Source organism: Callorhinus ursinus, unplaced genomic scaffold (genome assembly GCF_003265705.2).
Source record: "Callorhinus ursinus isolate GAN/ISIS: 27379988/994484 unplaced genomic scaffold, GSC_fseal_2.0 scaffold16, whole genome shotgun sequence".
Lineage (NCBI taxonomy): Eukaryota > Metazoa > Chordata > Mammalia > Carnivora > Otariidae > Callorhinus > Callorhinus ursinus.
This window is the reverse complement of record NW_027397078.1, coordinates 33,371,032-33,395,716: the sequence shown is the minus strand read 5'-3', so window position 1 is coordinate 33,395,716 and position 24,685 is coordinate 33,371,032.

Genomic DNA, 24,685 nt, shown 5'->3' with positions numbered 1-24,685 from the left:
CTCCTTGCTCAGTGGGGAGTCTACTTCTCCCTCTCCCTCTGCCCCTCCCCCCGCTCGTGCTCTGTCTCTCTCAAATAAATACATAAAATCTTAAAAACAATCTGAGGTGGAAGAAAGGACCATAAAAGCCCACAATGAGTAACAGCCAATGTGGCCTGTGTAAGAACACTTTGCAAATGGTAGTGTGCTGTCCTGGGTTGGGTCCTTTGGAAAAGACCCCGAGGCAAGGATTCCCGTATACACGGTATGTTAGGGATGTGCTCCTAGGGAAGGCTGGTCAGGGAGTGGAAGAAGCAGGGCAGGGCAGACAGGATGCCACGAAAGCTTGCAATCTTGGGCAAACTTCCCCCAAAAGTTGGCTTCAGTCTGATCCTGCAGGGGAGATCTGGGGTATAAGCTATGCTCCAGATTTTGTCTCACCTGGGAGGAAAGAAGCTAGGCTTTCATATTCTGGCATCTGTCAGTCATTGGTCCAGGGCTGCCGGGAAAAGGGGGAGCAGGGTGTCCGGGGAACATCAATCTCTGGCACTCTACAGTGTAGAATAAAGCTCCAGCTCCAGCTGTCTGGGCGGTGACCTCCAAAGAGATTCACAGGTGCAGGTATTAGGAACAAAGGTCCCAGTAACTGGAGGAGGCTGCATGGCCATGGCAAAAGGGATCACAAGGGATCCAGGTGGAGCACTGAGGGTGTTCCCGACACGTGTCAGCTAAACTAACGTGAGGTCATACGGTGAAAAAAGACTAAGCTTTCCCAACATATTCTTCCTGTTTCCTGCGGATCTTGTGACAATCAGTAACGACTGATACACAATTGTGAGGCCGCTTAAACTCCAAGTTACTGTCCCATCTTTCCCCACTCCCAGACAAGAGATTCCCTCGGTCCAGAGCTCAGCTTCCATTAGCAAGCTCAGATACTTTTCAATTCAGGAATACCAGTTTCCCAAAGACGGCACCATCGGTCATCTTGACAGAAGACCAAGGCCATCCCTTCCACTGACCTTCCAGTGCCATGGTGCCACTAGTTTAGGCTCCTCTGCTTGGCTTCTGAGGCCCTCTATAATCTGACCCACCTTTTCTTAACCAAATCTGTGCCCTGCCTCCCACTTTCCAGCCTTCCTGCTCCTCTCGTGCCAGTTGACTCTCAACTGTCAGCATCACATGACATGCTCACATCTGCTTTGTTCCTACCTTGTGGGGCTAGTTCTATTGCCTGGATTCCTCCTTTCTTTTCTTTCATCTGTGCGAATTCCATTCACTGCTCCGAGTTCAGCCTGTCACTCCTCCCTTATCATCCCTTTCTGGACAACTCCAAGCCACGCTGCTGTCCCCCTTCTTTGAATGTTTATGAGTATTTCAGTTGTCACTAGAACATTCTACATGCCTTTCTACTGGGCTTTCTCTGTTCACTATGAAAGTGTTCCGTGAATTATGCTCAACTGATTTTTAAAGGACCCTGAGTGATATTAATGTACAGCCAGAGTTGAGAATTTGCTTGGAGATACAATGAATAGAATCACGATGGTAAATACTCAACTCCAGAAAACAGATTCATATATTGTGGTGATGAGAAATACCCAACACTGGAAAGAGCTTCCCATGAGCATATCGTATCACTTGTGGTCCCAGGTGTCCCTGTTCGGGATGACTGAATTGTGCTCAGGGTTCGCATGGTACCCAGGTCCGCTAAACCCGTGCAGAGAACAGTGGTCAGTTGGAGCCATTCTGCACCCATCCTACATAAGCCCTGCATCGTCTTTAGCTAAAAAAAAAATACCACAGAAAATAAGGAGGGAATGCCCATCCATCTCTAGAACTTCAGATCCATGTATTTGGCTTTTTAAGTCTCATTTTTGCTGACAACTCATAGTGGCACTGTAGATATGCTTTCCATTGTGTTCCCTAGAAGGAAACTCTTTAGGAATTTCAAGCAGAAAGGAATTTCATATAAGGAATTGGTTGATTATGGAACTATTGGAAGGGTTAGAGGGATCTGAATCAGGAGGCTGTCTCTAGGCTGACTTCAAGGTCATATGCCAACATGACCACAATGCAGCCAGGAAACTGCCACAGTGACTATGAAATTCAGCAGCATCATGCCAGCTGAGCCCGATTTTTATGCCCAAAGAACATGGAAAAGAATGGCCTCTATCTCCTTCCCACTTTCCGTATCTCCTATGAGTATATACAGTTGGCAGAACCTGTATCACATCTGGAAGACTAGCGTCAAGGGAGTCTGGTCAACGTAGGTTTTAGACTTCCAGGCCTTTAGATACTGTGGGTGGCTATGGATGCTCAATGCCAGAAGGCAGTATCTTGCATACATTCCTGAGCAAGCCCTTGCATCAACAACTATATAGCTCTTGGTGAAAAATAATAGTGTTTCATATCAATAGTGTTGCCCCGTGTCTGCCTGCATTACAAAGATGAAAAAGCCCTAGATCTTGAGATAGTAAGTTTCTTTCAAGGAGTTCTTACATCTTAGGCTCCATCTGTGGCCACAGCTCCTTGGAAGGTTTGCCTTATTATGTCAATCACCCCCGAAGCCTTTCCTAAATTAGGTGAACTCATGTCAGTTTTGTGTGCCTGGGCTCGTCATTTGATCTCCCTGGGTAAAATTAGGGCATGAAAAATTGGCATTCCTGATGGCAGCAACTATGTGCTGCTTTTCCAAAGACAACTCAAAGTTTAGGAGAAATTTTAAACACAGAAATGGTTCGCTTTGAGGAGCTTTGCAAGTTTTCCGTTTGTAGTACATATGGAACACTTAGTTAAATGTTTTTATTTTTTATTGTTTAGACAGAAACAGCACAACCGGATGACAGTTTGAAATGTCAGTGCTAAAATATAATAATACACCCTGAGAAGTGAAGTTTGGCCCTTATCTGCTTGTCTTATGTTTATTTCTGTTCAAACTGAGATTTAAGCATCAGTGGAAATGTTCCAAACAAGGGAGCTGTAACATTTTGGGCAAATTAATAACTTCTGCGAACCCTGACCTTGACAAGTGTGAAGTAGGGAACATTACACATTTGTTAGAAGTGAATAAAAGAAATACCTCTCAAATTTCTCCACTGACCTTCCCCTAATGGCAGAGAGAATGTAAGGGACCCACAGAAAATTCAAAGCTTTTTTTTTTTTCCAGAGGGGAGGGGAGGGGCAGAGGAAGAAGGAGAAAAAGAATCTTTTCTTTTTCCAGAGTGGGGAGAGAAAGAGGGAAAGAGTGTGGAGGGGAGGGGCAGAGGGGGAGAGAGAGAGAGAATCCCAAGCAGGCCCCATGCCTAGCATGGAGCCCGACACGGGACTTGATCTCACAACCCTGAGATCATGACCTGAGCAGAGATCAAGAGTCGGATGCTTAACCAACTATGCCGCCCAGGTGCCCCTCAAAGCTTTTTTGAAATCTTTTGTTTTACCATAAAATTTCAAGTGAATTCTACATATGAATCCACATTATATTCATTACAATTTTTTAAGGTTTTATTTATTGATTTGTCAGAGAGAGGGAGAGAGGGGGGGAGAGAGAGAGAGAGAGAGAGAGAGAGTGAGAGAGAGCACAAGCAGAGGGAGCGACAGTCAGAGCAGGCAGAGGGAGAAGCAGGCTCCCCGCTGAGCAAAGAGCCCGACGATCCCAGGACCCTGGGATCATGACCTGAGCCGAAGGCAGACGCTTAACTGACTGAGCCACCCAGGCGTCCCTATTCATTACAATTTTATTATAGAAATATCTTAGATATTTTTCACCAAGTAAAATTGACTTTTCAGGATGTAAAATTTTATCCCATAGCTTCCAGTAGATTCTAGCATTCTCTCTTTGAGAACCAAGTTTACAACAGGAGTGTTTCACCAATGTCTGCACGTAGAAAGCCCTTAATCACTCTTAGTTGAATTGTGAAGATGTTTTCAGATATAGGGAATTTAGGGTATTAACATATTGAAGAGTAGTAGGTAGCAATTTCTAAATTTTGAAGTTTCCCGTTTTTTTCTTGTTTTTACAACTTTGCCCGAGAACTTCCAATTTTTTCTGATATGCTGAGGTGCGCTTGAGCCTGCTTTTTCTATCCCATCCAGTTACAGATACTGAACATTTTTACCCAGTGAGGTCTTGTCTGTCTTGCCACTAATTAATCCAGACCAAGATTGCCTTTATATTAGGAGTCCTATCCTCACCCGCTGGTGGTGTCTGGGGATGGTCGTATTGCTAAGTTCAGAAGTCTCACATATGTGGAGTGTAACCCAAGAGCCTAAATACTACAAAGGCCTGCTGGACACCTGGGTGGCGCAGTCGGTTAAGCATCTGCCTTTGGCTGAGGTCGTGATCCCGGGGTCCTGGGATGGAGCTCCCTGCTTGGTGGGGAGCCTGCTTTTCCCTCTTCCTCTGCCCTCCCCCTCCTTGTGTGTGCGTGCTCTCTCTCTCATGAATAAATAATATCTTAAAAAAATAAATATTACAAAGGCATGCAGACTATTTCCTCTACTAAATTGCCAGTCAACCCTAGGATTGAACTTACTCTGTTTCCCTGAATGACTTCCAGGTTCTCCACTGTGGCAGAAGAATATTCCTGATTAACAGACTGTTCTACTGGGGGTGCACCATGGGAACACAAAACCAAATGTAATTTAGCTTGCAAACATGCTCCTCCTGCTCTGCTCTCCCTGTGCTGCCTAGCCAGATATAGGGGATCTGTATACTTTTCTATCTTGGATAACCCTACTCAGAATTTCTCAGTTTTTGCCTACTGTGCTTCCACACCTTTATTACTCTGCTTGTGAGGTAACCCTTGACATGCATAAGTTCATTTTTCCTTTGTACTTGGAAAAATTCTGCTTTTCATGTGGGACAAAATTCAAATGACAAGTGATTTAAATTTTTCCTTCCTCGATGCCTGCCGCTTCATCTACCAGCCACTTTCCATTTCCTAGGATCTGATATCTAGATCTAGTTTAGCATTTGCCACATCATATTGGTGGTTGTTACATGTTGTCCCTCTCTAACGCTGGCTGGCTGTGAGCTTCACAAGGGAGAGAGACCCACCTTAGCTGTTCTGGCATTCCCAATGCCTGCAAACTGTGGGTGACCAATTGTCGAAGGGAGGAAGGGAAGAAGGGAGGGAAGGAGGGAGAGAGGAACAAATAGTAGCCTAGATCATAAACAAAAGCACAATCCAAATGATGGAAACCCATCAGCACCACTGAGCCTGTTTCCTTCCTTGGGAAATATTTGTGAAACTGACATGAAGAACTGATGAAAGCCTTTATAGGAAGGTACCTTATTTGCAAATGAAACAGAGAAGGCATTGACTTGATACCTCAAATCTGCTTTACCAGGAAAGTTATTTCTAAATAAAACACATTAGAAAGATGACCACGCTCCTCCCCCCCACTGACCCCTGTCCCACTTCTGTTATCAATGGTAAAGAAAGTAGAGTCTGCATATCTGAAAGTCACTAAAGTATAGTTTGAGTTTGTGACCTGGCATTGTATCTATGCCGTCACTTCATTGTTTTGAAGTGAGTGGATTAATTAATGGGTAACCACTAAGTGAGAATGATGCACAAGCCGCTTTTCCCAATATTAAATTTAATATTTAATAACTATTTCACAGATTATTTATATGAGTAAGAGACAGTCTCATGGAACCTCCTTTCTCAAGAAAAGTGCAAAAAAAAACCTTCCATTTTTAATTTAGCACTGAGATTGCTGTTTCTTTGTCATAGTAATTATGGGCCTTCCTGCCAGGGCCCCATTTTGGCTTCTCCTTTATAACATGGCCATGGTTGAATAGCTTTCATCAGGCACCAATTAGTCCCAAATCTATAACTCATTTAAGTCCGGGTCTTTAGTGGTTGTGCTTTCTCCTTTCAAACTGGGAGGGAAATGTTAGAAAAGTTTGAGCAAATGATCTCAATCCCTGATGAATAGTTTGTAGAGAGATATTTCTGTAACCTGCCCAATAAACTGGTTATCATATTAAACTCATTTTTAGCAGCTTATATTCACTTAAGGCTTGCTCCAGATGGTGGCTGTCAAAATGTTTTTTATAATTAGCATCAGTAAACTTCTCCTGGGCCTTTAAAATTCATTGCAAATCACATGTTGTCTATAATCATAATAAGATTGGAAATGTTATTAATATCCTGCTCAGTATTCTGCTATACCAGTTTCTGTAAAACTACACGAATCGACAGAGCCAACTCTTCTCTACTGTGCTGTCTCAAAGGCTGTTAAGTGGTAAGGCTGTGACTATATCTAGATGCTGTTAAAATTAAATATAAAATGGAGACCGGACTTGAGAATTCCCTGAGCAGACAGAACCATTTAAGCCACATAAGCAAAACCAAATCTAGCTTATTTCATGAACATAAACGAAACTTAGCTTAGGTTACTTCTTGTAAATGCCTCTGACAATCATAAAATAAAGTCATCTTCCTAAAAATGCTATGAGATAATCACTTTTACCCAATCCCCTGCCATCTGGAAACCCCCGCTGTAATAACCAGTCATTGTAGAGATTAAATAACTTCCTCATTTTCACTTTGTAAGCCATCCTATAACTTCATGCCCCTGAGCTTCATATGTGTTCTTATTTTTGGAGGCTCCCAGTTCATGAACTGTCCTTCTGTGCACAGTAAAGTCTTACTAAATACTATTGATTGATTTAGTGGTTTTAATTTTGCTATTTCTGGATTTTTGGCAACCTACAAACTAATCTGATCATTTTCATGGAGTCGACTAATCAACTCTGAAACATAAAGAGCTGTCAATCCATTGGTTTAGTCAGACACATAAACGGTTCTGTTCATCTTAACATATATTCTATAAAATAACATGTGGATCACACCATATCCCATTGAACTGGGTGTCTCGGTTGTTGAATTAATCAGGTCTCTTTTGGTTGCAAGTGACAGAACCCCTAACGGAGCCAGTTTATGAAGAGGAAACGGGGTTGGAAGAACACCAGGCATCTTAGGAACCAAACTTCGGAGGTCTACTGAACAGTCCTGGGGATGATTGGGGCCAGTGACTCACCTGCACGCTGTCTTACTTTCTGTGTCTTGTGCTCCTTGGAGAAACCAGGAAGGCAGTATGAGAAGCAGGACAGGAAGCTGTAGAAGGCAAACAAGGACGCTGTTCCAGGTCAAGTCCCAGCTTCAGCTTAATCCTGCAGGGTAGCTCCGACGTATAAATTATAACTCAGAGTTTGCTCTAACTGGAGACAAGGGAGCTTGATTTTCATGTGCCTGCACCAGTCAGCCATTGACTAAATCCCCAACCCCCACCCTGGGCAAACATAACCTCAGGCACTGCTGGCTCCACGAGTCAGGATCAAGAAGCTCTAGTGGCCAAAAAGATGGTGTCTTTAAAAGAGGCACAGGTGTGGAACATTAGTAGCAAGGCACAGAGAAGTGCTAGTAACCCCAAAGCCGCTTCCCGACAGTCACAGGTGTAGACCATTAGAAGCAGAAGCCCGCAGAAGCTGACAGAGGGCTGCACAGAAATAGTTAAAGGGATTCTCAGAGGGATACGGGTAGGATGCTGATAATGTCTACTAATATGGAAGTCATTTTTTGTCTTTGATCTTGGCTTCTTGGCTTTCCCTTTTCCCCAATACACCAGCTTCCTTCACGAGTCAGGGAACATGGGTGCCAATTGCTCTTAAGTATCATATCCTGTAGCTATCGCTACTAAACTGGGATCAACTCTAGCCTTGGGGACAGGGTGAGAAAAAACATGGTGGCCCTACAAGAGATGCATTTGATGTAAAGGAAGAAGCAGTTCCTAAGAAGGGCTGTGATGTGACTGAAGAAGGCGAATATGCTAGAGAGACAAGAGACCATTTGTTTGGGGGATGGGGTTGTCGTGGCCAGCGTAATGGGTTTACTCCCCAAAGGACTTATCGATGCCCTACAGAGGCATCCTATTTAAGATTACATCCTAACTATGGCAGGGGGTTGCAGGTGGCAGTCTCTGGCACAAAACGAAACATGAAAGCAGAGATTGTAGATTGTTTTGAAAAAACTCTCAAAAGGGCACCCTATTGGGACAGATATAAACATGAATTCATATTAATTTAGAATAGATATTACATGAACATAAATTCAGCATTCAGTCATTTATTCTTTTGGGTCCTTAGGCATGGACTTCCCTGTTAGATACAAAAGGGATTTCAAATGTTGGAAATATACAGCTGGAAGGGAATTGGACCATTTAAACCATCTAAATTTATCCCTTAGCATGATTTTTCTTTGTGAGACTACAGATGCTTAATAACTGTTTAATCTGAACAGAGCTCCACCACTAGTATCTCAGAGGTGAGATACCCACTTTTATTTCTCCAGTTTAAAAAGATGCCATCTTTGCTCATTTAACATCCTTTTCAACCTATATTCCCACTTTTGTTTATCAAGCATTTTTAGCGTAACATGCTCCGATATTAGCACAGCCTTGTGTGAGTATTTCAGTGTGCCGAGGAACAGCGTTGTTATCAAGCATCAGCAGCTGCTGTTTATTGGTGATAAATGAGTTTTTTCCATCGAGAGCAATTTCTCTGGTTTTTAGTCTATTATCTAGGTAGAAATGAAGGATATAATATATCCTTAAAGTGGTATTCACACAGCTTTCCAGTTAATGAAGCATTGAGGAGAGGGGTAGTGGAGAGAGACACAGAGAGGGAGAGCGAGAGTGGGAAAGGGAGGGAGAGTGGGGGCAAAAAGAGACACACATGCACAGAGACAGAGAGGCAGAGAGAGACAGAGGCAAAGACACACACACACACGCGCGCGCGTGCGCACGGGCATGCACACATGGGTACAGAGAGAAGTGCAGAGAGAGGGGGAGAGCACAAAACAGGCAGAATCTGAAAATACTGTGGATCCCCACTGGGCATCTATCTCCGGGGCTTTGCTGTGCTATATTCTGTAAAGAAATACTACCTGACAGTGCCAGGTAGCGAATCATTAGTATTTATGATGAACAAGTTTCCAACATTGTATTTCATAGTAAGATGGGTGCTTCTGCTGTTGTTTGGAGTTAGTCTCCCTAGCATTGACAGCAGAGGCTTAATTCAGTGAGTAAATTTGAGTAATTTCATAGCTATATGTTGGCGGAGATAGCACTGTGTTTACCTCTGTGGAACATCGAATCGAGGGAATTAAGTGGAAACAGTTCGTAAGCCTGGGCATTTGGATACACTCCGTGCAGGGCAGAAAGTCTTAACCTGTGGAAGGAATGAGTTGAGGGAAGATGGAGTAGTGTGAAGGCTGGCTGCTAGGAGTTGTTCTAGGATTTTAGGTTTTATTTAGGGCAGGACGCTAATTCCGATCACTTCAACAAACATTTCTTGAGTATGTCCCATATGCCAGGCCCCATGCTACACGCTAGGGATTCCAAGGTAAGTCATAGTTCCTGCTGTCAGCAATGTTAATCTATTATTTCAAATCATTGTGGTGCATCTTCTGGTAGAACTGAACTCACCATGTCATGGAAATACAAAAGAGAGTTACCTCATGCCTTCTGGGTGCTGAATGTAGGCAAGGAACACTTGTAGTTCAAAATATAGCAAACATGGGGAGGTTGACTGGTCAGCATAGGCTACATGGAGGCCACAAACCCAAGATCTGAGTTGCCCGGCCTGAAGGATAGATCCCGTATGGTTATCCTTAGTTGTTATCCTTAATGCTGGTCAAGGCAATGCTTATCCCGAAAACACTAGCCTACAGTACTTACCCTTAATACTGGTCAACATAATGCTTATCCTTACTGTTATTCTAAGTGCTGGTCAAAAATGGTTATCTTCAGTCATGGTGCACAATGGTTATCACTAATACTGGTCAGCAACAGTTATCCTTAATGCCCATCCTTAATGATTATATTTGATGCTGGTCACCAACTACTGATGGCTTGTTCTACTTCCTGGTTAGACGATAGGTATGCATTTCCTGGCCCCCTTATAGATGGGTGGTCTCATGTGACTAGTTCTGGCCAGGGCATTATGACTAGGGGTGATGTGTGCCACGTTCAAACCAGAGGAGCATTTAATCCCTGGAGCGAGAGCCTTCCCTCTGGGACAGTGAGCTGCAGCATCTGGGGTAGGAGTTGCTCCATTACCGTGAATATGATGAGCAGAGTAGACCTGTAGCCTTGCAGTACATATGTAACATGAAGCAGAAATAAACACGTTTAATTTTAAGCCACTGAGATTTGAGTGCTATTTGTTTCTGAAGCAGAACATATCCTATCTTGACTGATCGGGGCACAATGGCTCTCAGCCCTGGTTACTCACTGGACTCACCAAGGGAGCCCAGAGCAGATGTGAATATACATGTTCTACTGCAACTCAGTTGGAATAGCATCCAGAGGTCTGAGTCCTGGATATCATTATTTTTTAAGTTGAGTCTTAATGAATTAAAAAAAAAAACTCAAATAATGAGTGACTAGAACGTAAACTTCACAAGGGCAAGGACATTGTCTTGGTTGCTGCTCTACACCCAGTGCTTGGAATGCTATCTGGCATGTGGCAGACATGCAGTAAATAGTCGTTACATGAATTAGTAAGTGAAGAAATGAATAAATATCATCATGCCTAGTTTATTTAATTTTCTTACACCAGGGTCTGCATCCTGATCCCTATGCCATCTACTCAAACCAAAGCCATTACCCGGGGTCCTTTTCAGGATGCTTTGCCTTGGTTACTTCGCTAACCTTCTACCTGGATTTCTGCATATGTGTCCGCCCCCCTCTGTTCTGAGCCTTGTTTATATTGAGGGCCAAATTAAAAGAAAAAAATGCTCTCTTTTATCCCATTGTTACCTCTCCCATCATCTTATTCATCTTGACTGCTAGTCCATCTCTGATCACACGTGTGAAAAAGGAAAAGAAAATGATACTTTTGACAATCTTCAACACCTAGCTGAGCTTCCCTTTCCACAAAAACCTTTCCCCGGGCTTCCCAAATCACAGTGAACTTTTAATTTTCTGAATTCCCAAAGAAACTTTTGTGACCTGAACTAATTATTTTGGCACTGGGGTTGTGTTTGATTGTGTGTCTGGATGTGTGGATAAGTTCACTGAAAACTTAAGAGTTCCCTAGTCATTACTGTATATCCTCCGTAGTGCTTAGCGGTAAAGGAGAGTTGATATTCAATACTTTATTTTTACTCAATAAATACTTGAATGAGCACATATTATTACATTAAGGTATATGTTATATTAAATATGTGATACTTGACTGACAGACTGAATAAGAAAATAAATTATGTTGTATATGTATGTATATACATTTACATATATATGTACATGACACATGCCTTTATTACATTCATCAATTGGAAATTTATGGTTTATATCAAGACCATAATTACAGTGAAATGATTTAAATCTTGAAGCTCATGTTAGAGTATTTAATCACTTATAAAAATTAAGAGTTTCCAAATTCACATATCCATCATGTTCTGTAGCATCTCACCATTACTGCTGGTTATGAATTTTAAGCAATGCTCCTAGCGAGACTAATGCCTGAAGTGTCAAACATTATCAAATATTGCCTAGTTGCATACCTCTGCTAAACACTTACAGGAAAGAGCTGCAGGTGCAGTGCTATTAGAGAATGGTTAGTGTTAATGAATTTTTCCACCAGAAATATAAGTGCATAAATCTGGCCCACAGCCAATCACTTCTTCCATTCCAGTAAGGGATATTGTGCTCTAAACCAAGTGAGGGAATCTGTATAAGATCATTGGTTTTAAGATCTTTCTTAAAACTTATTTTTGCCATTTAACATAGCAGTTGTATTAACATATTTTTAATTTTAAAGAATATTCTTTTTCTGAATAAATTGTAAACTTGAGAGAAAAAATAGTAAATTTCTTGCAAGCAAGGATAAAATTGTCTTGGTCATGTAGACCATGCTTGAAGAATTATGTTCATTAATTCTTTGTTGATCTGATCCTTTATTAAATTGAATTAAATAAATAAGGTTAAATGTGCATGCAGCATTGATTATACAGTGTCTATTATAAAACAGAGTTTCATTAAATCAGATTGTTTTTTCTCATATCACAGACTTCTTGAACAGTCTGGTGAAATCCCCTTCTCAGAATCAATGTTTTTAAATGCATGAGATAATGATACAAGCGGGTCCTGGCTTTGTCTGTGGAGACTGATTACACCTTCCCACTTGCAGAAAAGGTCAAGGCCTTCTTGGCTGATCCATCTGCATTCGTGGCCACTGCCCCCGTGGCCGCTGCCCCCACTTCTGCACCTGCTGCCGCCGTGGCCCCAGCCAAGGTTGAAGCAAAGGAGGAGTCGGACGAGGATATGGGATTTGGTCTCTTTGACTAATCACCAAAAAGCAACCAATTCAGCCAAGTTTATTTGTGAAACAAGGAAATCAAGGCTTACTTCTCTTAAAAAAAAATAAAATAAATGCATGAGATAAAATGCATAGAATTTGATGGTATCAAGTTTATGGATGCCTTGAATTCTGTCCATGGATCCCTTAGTCGATGGACTTTGAGTTAGGAATCCCTGCACTGGGGGCATGAAAGTCCAATGAAATGTATGGATCATAATTGATAAATAACTGTTGCTACCATGTGTACACATTCCATGGAGAAGTCCATGTAATTTACTTGTAATAAAAATCTTAGAGTGGAATCAGCTTTCCTAAAAGTGTCAATAATATTAAATAACTTTATTATGAAATGTACATGTTTTGACACAAGTAAATGAGAGTATAACCAATGAATAAATGATTTGCATCGATTTTTATGGGAAAAAGAAAACTCACCATAGATATTCCTCCCTGAAGACACATTCAGTCTTTTTATGTGTCACACACAAAATAAACAGAAAAGATAAAGATGTATTTGTAACTACTGATATATAATTGATATTTTTATTATATGGGGTTTCTATGTGTCTATGTGTTTGAAAAGATTCCCTGGTAACTCAATGGATATATTGGCATGACTCAACCTAAAAACTGCTAACCAGTTATAATTCATGATTGCTAGCTTAAGTTAGCCATTATTTATAGTAATCATCTATCAACAGTATAGGGCATGATATTTGTATGGCTATATCTGGGTGTACATGCACACGCATGCACATGCACACACACACACACACACACAGAGGTACACACACACTGGAGGCAGTGTTGCATAATGGAATGAAGCTGGGCTTGAAATCAGATGCATGTGGCTTTGAATCCTGTCTCTTCCGCTTAGTGCTTTTGTGACCTTCGGGGCTTCCCTTTCTCACTTCTTTCCTCTTTTGCTTCATTCAGAAACATTCAGAAATAGTAGCTGGGCATGCCGTGAGTAGACAGACTTAGGTGAAACCTGTCTCTCTCGGCCACAATCTGTTCATATTTAAAACAGGGAGCATTTATTTTATAAGATTGAGAGGAGGCATATAATGAGAGCACAAACTGAGAAACATTTTATGGAATTTTGGACACATAACAGTCTCTCCAAGGAAAACCTTTATGGAAAAAAAGAGTCATTAAAAGGACATTGGGAGGGTGGCATTGGAGGAAGGGGGAGTCAAAAGGCACGAACTGCCAATTAAAAGATAAAGAAGTTCTGGCTTTCTGCCCGTGGACGCCGCCGAGTAAGCATCGTTAAAGGCTCCCCTCCCACCGCCGTCATGTCTAAGTCAGAGTCTCCCAAAGAGCCTGAACAGCTGCGGAAGCTCTTCATCGGAGGTTTGAGCTTTGAAACAACCGATGAGAGTCTGAGGAGCCATTTGGAGCAATGGGGAACGCTTACGGACTGTGTGGTAATGAGAGATCCAAACACCGAGCGCTCCAGAGGCTTTGGGTTTGTCACGTGTGCCACTGTGGAGGAGGTGGATGCAGCCGTGAACGCAAGGCCACACAAGGTGGATGGAAGAGCTGTGGAACCAAAGAGGGCTGTCTCAAGAGAAGATTCTCAAAGACCTGGTGCCCACTTAACTGTGAAAAAGATTTTTGTTGGTGGCATTAAAGAAGACACTGAAGAACATCACCTAAGAGATTATTTTGAACTGTATGGGAAAATTGAAGTGATCGAGATCATGACTGACCGAGGCAGTGGCAAAAAGAGAGGTTTTGCTTTTGTAACATTTGATGACCATGACTCTGTAGACAAGATTGTCATTCAAAAATACCATACTGTGAATGGCCACAACTGTGAAGTAAGGAAAGCCCTATCTAAGCAAGAGATGGCTAGTGCGTCATCCAGCCAAAGAGGTTGGAGTGGTTCTGGAAACTTTGGTGGTGGTGGTGGAGGTGGTTTTGGTGGGAATGACAACTTTGGTCATGGAGGGAACTTCAGTGGTCGAGGCGGCTTTGGTGGCAGTCGAGGTGGTGGTGGATATGGTGGCAGTGGGGATGGCCATAACGGATTTGGTAATGATGGAAGCAACTTTGGAGGTGGCGGAAGCTATAATGATTTTGGCAATTACAACAATCAATCCTCAAATTTTGGACCCATGAAAGGAGGAAATTTTGGAGGCAGAAGCTCTGGCCCCTATGGTGGTGGAGGCCAATACTTTGCCAAACCACGAAACCAAGGTGGCTATGGTGGTTCCAGCAGCAGCAGTAGCTATGGCAGTGGCAGAAGGTTTTAATTACTGCCAGGAAACAAAGCTTAGCAGGAGAGGAGAGCCAGAGAAGTGACAGGGAAGCTACAGGTTACAAAGATTTGTGAACTCAGCCAAGCACAGTGGTGGCAGGGCCTAGCTGCTACAAAGAAGACATGTTTTAGACAATACTCATGGGTATGTGCAAAAAACTTGAGGACTGTATTTGTGACTAATTGTATAACAGGTTATTTTAGTTTCTGTTCTGTGGAAAGTGTAAAGCATTCCAACAAAGGGTTTTAATGTAGATTTTTTTTTTTTGCACCCATGCTGTTGATTGCTAAATGTAATAGTCTGATCATGACGCTGAATAAATGTGTATTAAAAAAAAAGATAAAGAAGTTCTGGGCATATAATATGTGGCATGATGACCACAGCTAACACTGCCATAGGATATATAGGAAAGCTGTTAAGAGAGTAAATCCTAAGAGTTCTCATTACAAGGAGAAATTTTTCCCCCTTTTTTCTTTTCTTCTTTTTAAAATTTTTATTGCAGCTATATGAGAAGCTGAGGGTTAGCTGAAGCTACTGTGGTAGTCATTTCACAATATATGTAAATCAAACCCTCATGCTGTATGCCTTAAATGTACACCGTGATGTATGTTCATTATTTCTCAATAGAATTGGAAAAAAAATTAAATACAATAATGTATTTTTAAAAAAGAAATTGGATGCAGTATGAAATGGCTCTCCCATAAGATCGTGGTGTCTTTTGATTGCCTTGCTCTAGCAAAAGAGCTCAAGGCCTACTCACCCAGTACTTGGCATCCTTGCCATAGCTGGTAAAGCTCACCGGAACTAAGAAGATGTAACTAACACTGATTTAAAATAATGATGGCTAACATAAATAATACATATTAAAAAATGTAAGTCTCGACCAAGGATTCCTAGATGTAACCACGAATCACCACGTGATTGCTGAGCCACATTCCCAGAGCTTTGGCTCTTGTCCAGAAATTTGTACTTCTAACAAGTCCTAAGTAGTGCCGATTGGCTTTTCCATAAGTCAAGGACCACACTTTGAGGTCTAGACTTGGCCTTGTTACTAATAGCATGTCACAAAAGTTCTACTGGAGTCCAGAGTCTTGCAGTTGGCCAAGGGGCCACAGAACATTACTCGAGAGCCCCCATTTTAAAAGGAATGAAGAAGAAAGCAAGTATGGTAGACAGAATAATGGCCCCCAAAGAGGCCCATTGTCCTAATCTCTGGAGTCTATGGATAAGTCCCATACTATCTTACGTGACAAAAGGGACTTTGTAGATGTGATTAATTTAAGGACGTTGGCTTGGGAAGATTATCATGGATTATCTGGGTGGACCCAATGGAATCATAAGGGTTCTGATAAGGGAAAGAGAGAGAGAGAGAGAGAGAGAGAGAGAGAGAGAGAGAGAGAGAGAGGAGTCAGAGATAGAGAAGGAGATGTGATTACAGGAGCAGAGGAGAAAGAAATTAACAATGAAGAACCCGTTGAAATAATGTGATGAAAGGATACAAGTAACCTCCAGGCACTGGAAAAAGCAAAGAATACAAATTTTCCCCTAGAACCCTCCAAAAAAAAAAATGCAGCCCTGTCGACACCTTATTTTAACTCACTGGGGCCCCTTTCAGACTTCTGAACCCTAAAACTGTGAGATAATAAATTTGTGTTCTTTTAAGCAACTACGTTTATGGTAATTCGTTAGAACATCAATAGGAAACAAATACAGCAAGTAATAAACATGCTAGTGCTTTCTATTGTTGACAGAATAAAATTCAAATTTTTAAAAATAAAAAAAAAATAGAGACAACCTAACTCCATACTCAATTTACCCAGGCAAGAGATTCTTATCAATACTTCAGAGTGCAATGACTTATTCTTTCCTTTAAGGAAGCTGGTAAAAATGGTAAAAAAAAATGAAGTTTCTAGACATGGGTCTACAGATATGGTACCAGCCACCACTCCATTCAGTATCATCTCTTTACTTCATCTTTACTTCTGTAAAGTATCATCTCCTCATTGTCTTTACTTCATCTACTTCTGTACCAAGTCAGCTGACTTGTAGGCTGTTGACTCAAGCATCTCAATGTAAAATCAGGTCTGGTCTGATTCACCAATAGGAACTTTGTGTGTGTTGGTCTTATTACTCCCAAACTACTAAGAGAAAGGAAACCCAAATGTCTTGTGTCTAGTCAGCCAAAGAAATTGAATAAACTGTTCTCGGTTAAGTTTACAGAGACTCCGCTATCTATTTATGTGTCACACACAAAATAAACAGAAAAGATAAAGATGTATTTGTAACTACTGATACATACAGATTGTTGTGAAAACTAAGGAAAAACAAATGTATATATATTCTATCATCGTTTGGCTCACTGTAATGTGTCTGGATACCTGGACCAGTGAAGTGCAGGTTTTCATAATTTTTGTATGGTACCCACATCCTTCATATTTACAAACATTGGTAGGTATTCCCTTCCTTTAGCAAATGCAAATTGTTTTTTAAAAAGTATTTATCCATTGGACACACAGAGAGAGAGAGAGAGACAGAGAGAGACAGAGAGACAGAGAGAAAGAGAGAACACAAGCAGGAGGAGTGGCAGAGGGAGAGGGAGAAGCAGGCTCCCTACTGAGCAGGGAGCCCGATGCGGGACTCGATCCCAGGACCCTGAGATCATGACCTGAGCCAAAGGCAGACGCTTAACCGACGGAGCCACCCAGGCGCCCTGCAAATGCAAAATCTTACAATTCTCATTTATAAAACAGATGAATTAGGACATTGCCTTAATATTAAGGCATATGCCTCCCTCACTAATATTTTATGGTTTTGAAATAATTATATACAATCAATACGATAGTCTATTTTTCTCCCCAAAAGCTGTTATTGACCCAATGGTAATTTTTACAATTCCTGGTGTCCTAGATGAACAGAAATACAGGAGTGTTATCATTATTTTTGTGTTTGGCAAAAAGATTTATAATACATTTTAACATGCTTTCAGAATCTCCTGTGATCTTTTAGAACACAACTAAACTAATAAAATAAATATGTGGATTTTTAATATTCGTAGTGAAGATACACTTTACAAACATTTGAAAGCTTTCCTGGGTCATAGAATTGTTGGAGATGGTCTGGAGGTCTTGACTTCAGGGGCCATTGGTGATCTAGAATGACAAATGTGCCCGCAGTCAAGAGCGCAGATTGGAATCTGAGTGAATTCCTTATGGAGACCAGATTTTTCTTTAGGGGCTGAGAATGTTGCTTGTAAGGCAGAAGAAAAAAATACCTAATTTTTTTATTTACTGTATATTGATTCTGTAGGTTTCTTTTTGTCAGGGTATATAAGAACAAATGACTTCATTAAGTTTTGTTCACGTGGTGCATAGCCACACCAACAGCTGAGAACAGATTAGAATTATCCAAATTCTTCAGACTAAACTTTGGTGGGAATAAAGAGTGGGGTTCATTGCTTTCAATATTAAGATACTGAGGCCATGACTTTGGGCTCTTGCATTTAACGGAATGTAGTGCAGTATAATGTTTTCTACCTCATTTGACACCAGCTGCCATTGTGTCTATTCTAAGAATTAGGGTAAATCAATGTTATGTATTCATTTTATCATTACTTGTTCAAGTGTGGGTGATAGTCTATGAAAACTGATTTCATATTCCCTGAGTCTTTTTCTAATACAGCACAGTCAAGAGCTCTCATTTGGTATTATAAGAAAGAGAAAAAGAAATTTCACTAAAATTAATAGGTAAGTTGGTGATACCCTTAAATTAGGGATAATATTGATTTCACCATTACTCTAACTTGCCACTTATTTCTATTGGAATAGTAATACAAGCCAATACATAATTTGCATTAAATGAATATTTGTTGACAGAATGATTCCTATGAAAACATATTTGATAAAATTGTTCCTCACTGGAGATTTTTCTATACACATATGTTCTTTATGGATATGCATTCGGCCTGAGAGGCTCATGAAGGCAAGACTGTGTATATGAATTTGGACTTTGAAAAATTTTATTCTGCTTCCCATTATTTGCCTTTGAATGGCTTTAGGATTATTTTCTCCTATTACATAAATGACACTTTAAAATTTTAAAGCTTCATTCCTTGCCCTTTTGTGTTGACGTTCATGCCTCCTTTCATGAGACCTATATTTTCCTTCTATTTCCAAATTTTCTGTCTTTATTGGTAAGCTTGTTACAGATCCATTCTGACACAAAGATCTTTTCATTTTCTACTGTAATGTCAGCATCAACACCTAACAGTTAATGTCCCTTGGTTGTCAGATTTTTTGAGAACCATAATTAACTAGATGCATGCATCATTGATGTTTACATGCAACAGATGGCTTAGCTGGGAGAGGTAGATAAATTTAGCTTCTGTTGGGCATGTATGAGTAATATACTGGAAGGAAAAATGTGTAGAAAAAAGTGACTTGAATTTTCCTATATTTTCAGCGTTTTGTACATTCAGCTTTAGAAAACTGTATCTTTTTATAAAATCAAAGTTCCTTGAAGGTAGAGGTCTGGTGAATGTCTTGGTGAAGAGGTCATAAACAAAGGAAGTGCCTGACTGTAGATTGTAGATTCTGGAGCAGGATGCTTGGCTAATCACGGACTCTCAAGGAAGAGGCAAGTAGCCGATCCTGAAGGACAAAAGCTATTTATTATTCACTGTAGTTAGAATAGATGCTAGGTTCTCAATACATGATTGCTGGTAGATAAATGAATGACTGACTGAATGAATGACGCTAAGGATAATTAGTGAGAGCTAGTAAAGTCACAGTTTACAAAATCATATACATTTTGTTTGAACTTCATGACAAAGCCATGTGGTGGATATTATTGTCCCCATTTTCTAGCTAAGAAAGCAAAGTTCAGAAAAGTACAGTGACTTATCCAAAGTTCTTAAATGGTAAATGGTGAAGGCAGAACTTAACCAACACTTCTGGCTCCAAATTCCCTACTCCTTTGGTGGCACCCCGCCGTGTCCTGTTATCTATGGTCCATCTAAACTTGGGTGTCTAGGAGGATAACACAAGGATTTCTGGTGGGATATTTGAGGGGTTGCACATTTTCTTGAGGGCCTAAACTAGGTGTCCCTTTATTTATGGTTTGTGAGAGTGGAGACCCAGTGATCCCTGACCTTGGAGAAATACCCCTGACCCCTTTGAAGGCAGCAAGCTTCCAACACAGAAACCAGAAGCTAGCTAGTTAGCGCGTGTGCTATCTGAGGTATAATTGACAAAAAAATTGTAAGACATTTAGATTGTACAACATGATGATTTGATATATCTATACACTGTGAAAGGATCCCCCACATCAACTCCAGACAGGTAGAGCCATATCTCTGGAAATAAAAATGATTTCAACCATCTTCCCAGACTAACTGCAAACCCCAAGAAGGCAGGAACACAGTGGGTCTGTTCCCTGACTTTTTCCTCAGTGTTTAACACAATTTCTAAAACATAGTAGTTCCTCCATATCCTAACCCTACACCTACCCCGATCTGAAACTCCTAACACTTAACCCGAACCCTAAACTGAACCCTCCGGAAAGGTCTCTGAACTTCAGGATAAGAGGGACATAACCTAACCCTAAACCTCACCCTCACCCTGGTTTTAACCCTAACCCTATAACCGTAACCCTAGATCTGAGGGGGAAAAAAAAGATCTCTCTCTCTCTCTCACTCACTCACACACACACACACACACACACACACACACACACACACACACGCAGGAATATTACTCAGCCATAAAAAAGAATGAATGTTGCCATTTGCAACAAGGTGGACAGAGCTAGAGAGTATGATGGTAAGTGAAACAAGTCAGAGAAAGACAAATACCATATGATTTCACTCATATGTGGAATTTAAGAAACAAACGAGCAAAGGGAAAAAAGAGAGAGAGAGGCAAACCAAGAAATAGACTTTGAACTCTAGAGAACAAACTGCTGGTCACCCGAGGGGAGGTGGGTGGGGGCTGGGTGAGGCAGGTGATGGGGATGAAGGAGGGCACTTGTGATGAGCACCGGGTGACGTATGGAAGTGCTGAATCACCATACTGTACACCTGAAACTAGTATTACACTGTATGGTAACTAACTGGAATTTAAATAAAAACTTAAAAAAAAACCATAGTAGTTCCTCAATAAAAATACTTAGCCCTCACCTTTTGACTTTAAATTGTACCTGAAAACCTGACTGCAAAGTGAGAAGTCATTAAATAATAAAACATTTCCATTAATATTAATGGACAAGATTATGCTGCATCCCATCCCAGCCCAAGACCCCCTCATTAATTTTTTTTTTTTTTAAGATTTTTTTATTTGTTTATTTGACAGAGAGAGAGAGACAGCGAGAGAGGGAATACAAGCAGTGGGAGTGGGAGAGGGAGAAGCAGGCTTCCTGCCGAGCAGGTAGCCTGATGCGGGGCTCGATCCCAGGACCTGGAATCATGACCTGAGCCGAAGGCAGACGCTTAACGACTGAGCCACCCAGGCGCCTCCCCCCCTCATTAATTTTTAACAGGTAGAAAAATATACATCTGAACAATGAAAATATGCTTTTATAAATAAGAAACAACAACCTGAAAATAAAGGGATGCTATTTGACATGAAATATAAGAAAAGCTTATTACACTTTTCAAATGCAGAAGAAAAGGGGGTGGTGGAGAAGAGGTATCAGGGAATCGTTCTTTACAACATGTAGTTTTCTTTCAGCCTCGTTTTAGCCTCTAATTTTTCAACCCTTTGGGAGATTATGATTATTTTGCACTTACACTGGCCTTTTAAATATTACAGCACAGAAACCCACTTATAGGTCAAAATAAAGGCTCATTTATGAGAGGGGTTGGAAACATGTGGAACTATTTCATGCACCTAACAGCTTGAAGTTCTTCTGTGGCTGGCTGTATGAACTCAGAGCAAAGCACTTGGGTTTATTCCAATAAGTCACACAGTTCAAATACATTCCGTATGATTTTCTCTGACTAGGAAATTATTGTTTCAAGTAAATCGTGGAACATGTCTTTTTCTCAAATGGTAATGTTGGTATATTATTTCTTTAGCGTATTTATTTAGTGCTTTTTGAGGTTAAAACCAAAAAAAGAATCATTTCAAAAGTGAAATAACTTTCTAAGAACTCCTAGGAAAACAACTATTAACTGACAGTCACTATGTAAAGTTAAGTCTGTATTTGATGACTGATCAATGGATTTAATCCGGATTCTGAGCAAACTAGAATCTCTGCATTGACTTGGATGGTGCCAACCTCTGTTGATGAACATGCATAGCTCTGTCAAAAACTTGCTAACTTTGCTTTTGTTGGAACAAAGCCCAAAACCAGTTGATTTGCTGCTTTTTTTTTTAATTAAATTAAATTTTATTATGTTATGTTAGTCACCATACAGTACATCTGCTGCTTAAAGAGGGGAATGAGGGCACGGTCGGGACAAGGGTTGGCTCCAAAGACCCCCGCAGCCTAGTCTTTCTCCCCTCAGGTCCCATCTGTCTACCCAGATGCCTTTCTCCTTACTTCCTTGCACCCCTGTGATTCATAGCATTTTCAGTTTTCCAAAGTCTCAGAAACGGTTTGAAAAGGCAACTTGAATTTCAAATCTTAGTTTAGAGGTATTTAAAAAAAATCCTTCTAACGTTGGTAAAAAAAATGCATTCAACTCTAATTGAAATTAGAATTTAAAGGTAGATACTCCTGTAGGACTTTTAGTCGATCTCTATTTTTACTCTATGCAATAATTGCTAGTTTAAGTATCTTTTCTCCCAGAGTACATGCAACTCCTCATGGGAGAGACCTTATTCTTTTTCATTACATTATCTCCAATGCTTCGCATATATAAGGCACTCATGTCTCTTGAAAATATGAATGCGAGAGATGCCACACTGACAGAGTGGGAGAAGGTGACTTTAAAGATCTCCCACATATTTGCTCAGAAAGTCATGCACTTATATGCTTGTTGATCTCCCAAAGAAGAATCCATGTATGTGGCCAGGGTCCTAGATTATCTGGTTGGCGTGCATGCTAAAAGTGACATTAGGTTTTTAGTTTTAAACATAGCCCCTCGTCTGAAGTATTAGGACTCTAAGATTCAGTCCGTAGCCGTGGTTATCCATATTCTATCTAATGCAGTGATTTGACAATCTCTGCGTTCGTTTCTGTATATATGTACTTTGAAACTCTCCCTGGAATTTCATGCAGATATATTAGTTTTTAGGATCCCCTACCTTTGCTTTGGGTGGTTACAGCTCATCCTGGGACTCTGGCCCATTTGTCATCTGGGACTATTCTGGAACGTAGCATGTGATAAATTGACCTTTAGTTTTCAATTTTTTGTGGCATTGAAATTGACCCAATTATATTCCTGGCTTCAACTCTTACCCATTGATTGTTTTCCATCCTGTAATACAGGAATTGGACAGTCAACCTAGTGACGTAAAAATGCTTAGGAATCTGAAATTAGCAAAATGCTAACTGCAAGATATGCATTCTTAAATTTTACTTGAATGTTTGGGAGTTGTAGAACACATTCAACATTCATGTTTGCTTTGTTTTTAATAGTAAGAAGTTGGTTCTATTACACACATGATAATGGATGATATGAACAAACAATGGAGAATCTGAATTTACGAATCTTCAAGTAACAGAAAGATATGCTGGAATCTAAATAAAATTGAAACATCCTTTGGTATTTGGAAAGGAAGATAGAATTCCAGAGATTGTTTTCCTCATCAAATGAGAGCTAATAAGAACTGATGACTGAGACAGGTGGTAGAATTAACTAGGCCAACCATCCAATCATACAAGCTGACACAAATCACTTGAATGTACTTTTCAGGCTGCAAACATGGGCTCTGAAACCCATCAAAATAAATTTTACAGATGGTTTGACAAAATGTCATCACGTAGGATGCAAATCATTTTCTGTACTCTTTTAATACATATCTGTTTTTTGTTTTTTGTTTTTAAAGTTGCATCCTAAAGGTTTCTTGTAGCTTATAACTCTACTAACAGGAGTTATAAAAATGTATCTTATGTATTCCATGATGGTACCTGAAAAACACACATATACTCACACCCATGCTTGTTCCCTTGTTAGCAAGAATGCGTATTCATGAAATCGTATTTTCAAGTGTTTTTGACATTTCAGTGTTTTGGATGACAGGTTTTAAGGATGCTCCCTGCTGGGGTGAGGAGGGAAATGAGACAGTCTTGGCTATGCTTTAACATTGCTGATCTAATCTAGGCCACTGTCCTTCCCTGCAATTAGGGTAAGATAATGTTCCTGACTGGTCTCATATGTTACCAGGGAGAAGGTTAAGTACTGACCTTAGAAGGATCACGTATCTCACCAAATCACATAGTAGTTACAACCCAAACAGACTTGGACTGCATTAGGCACAGCCTGGTCAATGGTCCCACCCGGACATAGTTGGGCAAGCTAATTCCCTGGATAGGAGATGGAGATGGATTCCCATGGGACTATGTGAGTAGAGTTCTCAACACACATCGTCTTGGGAGAAGGGTATCCAGATACTCTCTCACAAGGACTCAAGAGACATTTAGTGACTTGTTCAGGGGTCGGAATGGAACTGGGACTCTATCCTAGCGCCTTAACCCATGATATTTGCTTTTATGACACTATACATACCTCACAGCACTGGTGTACTGGTAGATGCTGAAGAATTGGGTCTCCAAGGGAAAATGAAAAAGGTCTGATATGTAGTAAATTCTCTCACAATGGCCTATATAAGGCTATCAATATGATGTCACTGTATGCAGAATAGGGGAGTGATGCACAAGTAGCACATCATTATATAGTATTTTCACCATGCAGATATATTAGACACAAATAACTTCAAGCATATAGATAATAGTAAAATAATTGGGAAGTGATGAGTTTGACTATTACCTTTGTTCTTAATAATTTCATTGCAAATTTGTATAGTTTAATTTTTAATAGCTAATGTTTGGCCACTGGGTTGCAAAATTTCTAAATATTTAATAATTGGCTCTCACAAGCCAATACATGCTGGCTTCGGCACACTATTGC